Source organism: Adiantum capillus-veneris, chromosome 2, assembly GCF_014529385.1.
Source record: "Adiantum capillus-veneris isolate H3 chromosome 2, ASM1452938v2, whole genome shotgun sequence".
NCBI classification, from domain to species: domain Eukaryota; kingdom Viridiplantae; phylum Streptophyta; class Polypodiopsida; order Polypodiales; family Pteridaceae; genus Adiantum; species Adiantum capillus-veneris.
In genome coordinates, this window is record NC_140932.1 from 142,860,070 (window position 1) to 142,864,817 (window position 4,748).

At 42.3% G+C, this 4,748-nt stretch overlaps 1 pseudogene; it reads left to right on the forward strand.

Annotated features, from left to right (window-relative positions):
* Nucleotides 1–3,830: 3,830 nt before the first annotated feature.
* On the forward strand, nt 3,831–4,501 carry LOC147463772 (uncharacterized; annotated as a pseudogene).
* The last annotated feature ends 247 nt before the right edge of the window (nt 4,502–4,748 follow it).

The window sequence follows — 4,748 nt, forward strand, 5'->3', positions numbered from 1 at the left end:
TATCCTTGGCCGCTATTTTGGAGCCTCTTTTTGCAGGTTCATAAGGACCAAGAAAAGAGATTCAATTTTCTAAACATAGTGGATAAGGTCAAGCCCTTCCTTTCAATATCTAACCTATTCAACTATTATGACCTTCACATATGGTCTCGAATTTTGAAGTTGATGGTGCTTGCTGAAGTCTCCACTTCATAGCTCTTTCATTGAGCATTGGCATGCTCAATCACGCTCCTAGATTCACAGTATAATATCTAGACGGACGTTAATGTAATATAATAAAGCTCATGGATATTACAATGTACAAGGATGTGTGTACATGTGTATTTAAGATGTATTTGTGGTTACTTAAGCTAAAATCAGGCAACCTTCCATGAGGTCTAACTTAGAGCCTCATTTCACCGAACACTTGAGTGGCATGAAGGAGGACTATGCATGGTAATGAGAATGAAATTTTATCCAATGTTATCATGTAGTCAAAGATATACAACACTTTTCAAAGTGTAGAAAAAGTATCCCAACAAACACCATAAAAGGGGGGTCTTCACCTACATACATACAAACAAGATACCATTTTGCTAAGTTTGGGGGAGTCTTAGATGCATTTTTTTGGTGCCAACAAGCCCACCAATTGTAGTCCATGTCACCATGATCTTACCAGCTTTAGTTTATATCGATAAATTAGTACTTTATTTCTTCAAAGGGATTCACTCTTAAATGGTCTTAAGTTCCTTCAACTTTTGGCTTGCATACTTCCCTTCAATTATCCAATTTATCATTGAATGGAAAAATTTGTTTTGATTCTTAATCCATAGTAGGGATGTATTAAGTAAACAAGAGTTTACTTGTGGATGCCATGTTTGTCCATAGGACAAGATACCATAACAAATCCTAAGAATCCCCAGTAAAAGTAAAAGGGGGATTCAATATTACTAAAGTGTAACAAATACTTTTAGAACCAAGCTAAATCCTTCATCACACAATGTTTGAAATAAATCACTAGCCAAAGTGTTCTCCATCATCCCCATTGTGCCTTAAAATTTCCCAAATTTTTCCTTTAGGTTGACCCAATCAAAACTAATAGGTAAAGAAGTGTACTTTTGACATAGGTCCATATGCACTTTATATGTTCCACTTTGTATTGAGTGTTTGTATTGAGTTCCAGTTCGCTCCTACTCGCTCCACTTTTGTTTTTCATTAGATAGAATCTCCCCAAGATCCTTTAGCATCTCCAATTAGCATGTCCATGCACGTCACCACTTAAAACCAATATTAATGAGTAGCACTTGAACTCATCACCTACATAGTATGAAACTCAACGTAAACCACTAGGCTATATGCTTACGTTGGTCCTTGAGCTCCCTTTGAGCCATAAAAAAAAGGATACACCCCCCCTCCCCCTCCCTCTCCTTTCCCTTTTTTTCCCCCACCCTTCCCTTTTCCTTTCTTCCCCCTCCCCAAACTAATTAATGCATTTGTGAAAAAGTCGTTTTGGTTGCCTACTGGAATAGTCTAGTGGACTCAATGCATAAGCTCATTATATAATCTATATATATACTATATGTAATGGAGCTTAAAATTTTCAAGGAAGGAGAAACCCTCCATGTAAGGAGAGACTCTGCTTTAGCTATGGTGTGACCTAATTTAGCGTGTGTAACCCTAGGTTATGTTTCCTACCTAAGCGTGTTTAGCTATCTAGCTTAGAGCCTCACCTTTGCTTGAGCATTCATTGCTCCTTAATCCCCCAAAACACGCTCGCATGCTCAAGGGGGAGAGATGTCCAATCAGGGCATCTCGTCCCCTTCCTCTCACGAATAGAGCATGAACTTGAGTCCCCCGTTCCTACTCAGAAACTCTCTGGAAAACTGAACTTTTGCCCAAGCTCTATAAGAAGCGTCCTCTGGGTTTCACGATGACCCTCTGCTCTCCCTAGGAAACTCGAAGCGGCACACCAAATCTTGGAAGTGCATGCACTCCAGCATGACCTTGGGTGGTTCTTGCAACACACCCCTTCCCAAGTTGATCTAGTAGAGTATCATCCCCTGTTGTGGACCCTGCCTTTGCCGAAAAAGAAGGAGCCCCCCCCCCGGGTGCTAATCAAACACAAGGTAGAGGCCCTGATTCTACAAGCTAGCCATCAACTCACAAAGAGAAGTCCATAGTCATTCTCCCTCTGCTCAAATCAGAAAGACTCAAGCTGATCTAGAGAATAGAGCATTGATTGGCTTACTAACAGGTCCTTGGCCTCCTGCAAAAATTCTTAGAATCTGGATTAAGAATCTATGGGGACCTCTAGGGGCTGAGATAGAAATCATTCAGGCCCTCCCAAAGAACCAATATGTATTTGTATTTAAGAACTCGGAAATGGCTTTCAAAGTTTTAAACTCAGGGCAATGGCTTATAAGATCTTCTCTGTTTTTTCTCTGTCAATGGAATAAGGACTATAATCCTAAAAAAGGATGCCCTCACCCATTTCCCTGTCTGGGTCGAGTTCCCCAACCTCTCCATACATTTTCACAATACCTCAGGCCCATAAGAGCAGCTAGGTCATGTATTAGGAGGCAGGTTTAAGGGTAATATATCCCCTCTTTGCATCCCCAGGCTTTAATCAAGATGGACCTCTTGGTGGACCTACTAAAATACATTGTGATAGCCCTAGATGATGGGGAATCTTGCATCCAACCTCTCATTTTCAAGTATTTTCCAAATGCCTACTTTCACTGTGGGGGGAAAGGCCGCTTTGTTAGAGATTGTCCCATCAAAAATCCTAAGCCAGAGAAAGTTCAAAACCCTAAGCCCAAAGAAGGGGGAAGCACCAACAATAATGCAAAGTTGACCCTCCACCCCCCAGCCTAGCAGAGGTGGTTCTAGGGGAAAATTTGTCAACAAAACTAGGCCAAAATCCAAGTCCAATAATAGATACACTCTCATATCCTCTCTTTTAGAATGGGAAGAATTTGAGGTTGCAGAATCAACCGGTCCAAAGTAAGAGGAAGAGGACGCTCATTCGAGGCTTGAAAGACAAGTCAACACTACAAATTATAAAATGGCTTTGGATCTCAATCAAGCTGACAACCCAGAAGAGGGTAATAAAAAAAACATCACCCCTGAATAGGAGTACCCAAAAGAAGCAGGCATTGCCCCAATGGAAGTCCACAAAGACAACAAACGAGCACACCATGTGCTGTCTCAGAGCTCTCCCAAGGGTGGACATAGTAGGAACATGAAGGACAAGAAGGTTCCCAAATGAAGTTAGTCTTGTGGAACATCAAAGGGATCTCGGATCCCACTAAAGCAAGAAAATACAAAACTAGGTCTTGAACTACCCATTAGACGTTATAGGCCTTCAGGAGCTTAAGTGCGCAGGTGCATAGAGCATGCCGAGGAATCAAGAGAAGACTATATCTTCATCAAGGTTGACTTTGATAAGGCTTATGACCGTCTTGAATGGTCTTTTCTCACGAAATGTATTTTCTTGATGGGTTTTGGACCCAGAATGGTAGCCTTTGTAAAAAACCTTTTGGGCAATGCAAGAGCCCGGGTAGCTATAAACAATGGCCTCTCCAAAGATTTCAGACTTGCCAGGTCAATTAGGCAAGGATGCCCCCAACCTCCCTTTTTGTTTGCAATAGCTGCAGATTCTCTCAACTGGTTAGTCAAGGACCAAATGCTCAATGGAACCCTTAAAGGAACTACCCTCCCTAATGGAACCCAACAGTGCTTATCTCAATACGCAATGATACCAATTGATCTCCCAAACAATGATGATCAGACCCTCAGAGAATTATGGGACTGTCTTAACATCTTATGTCTAGCCTCTGGCACTAAGATTAATCATGAGAAAACGGGTATTTGAGCGTTTGGTTCCCCCATCCCTGAGTGGGTCAGCAACCAAGGTTGCAAGGTCATTGAAGAGGGCACTTTTTTCAAGCTTTTGGGCAGCCCTTTTGGGTTCAATGTCTCACTCCATTAGAGGTGGAATTGGGTCAAAGCCAGGTTTGCCACCAAGCTCAATAGGTGGATGGGATTTCAATCATCCATAGCAGGAAGATCCCTAGTTGTCAAACACTTTCTGTCGGCGTATGTTCTTTTTTTCCTCTCCTATTGGAGACCACCTGACTCTCACCTATTGGAAATCACCAAGATCTGTAGAAACTTTTTATGATCAGAGGACCCTCTTAAGAAAGGGCTTGCCAAGGTTAATTGGAAAATATGACGTCTACCTAAGGAATTAGTGGGGCTGGGCCTCAGTGATCTCAACCTATGGGCAGACAAACTAGCTGTCAAACTAATTTTGAGAGCCCTTGACACTCATGATCAGGAATGGGTAGAGCTTCTCTTCAGGAACCTCGACAACTTTCAAATCAAGGAGGCCAAAGGATGGGATAAAATCCCTTGGTTGTCCCTGTTTTTTAGCCCTTTTCCCTCCCTAGCCAAGGGGTCTGACCTTCTTAGGTCTCTGTGGGGGTCGTGGAACAAGTGCAAAAGCATGCTAAAAGTTGATTAGGATTTAAAATACAGCTGGCCTGTTAGAGGTCAAGAATGTATGTGGTGCTCTTTCCCTCTAGTCCCCCCCTGCTTCAATCACAGCTGAGATCAGCAAGAAGAATCTATGACAAAGGAATCAAAACTTGGACAGATGTCTGGAATGAGCTGGAACATAGATGGCTCTCAAACTCTGAACTCCTAGTCAAATTTCCCCTCCAACCTTGGAACTCAAACTCATCAGGGATAGAATAGCACTCTTCCCCCAC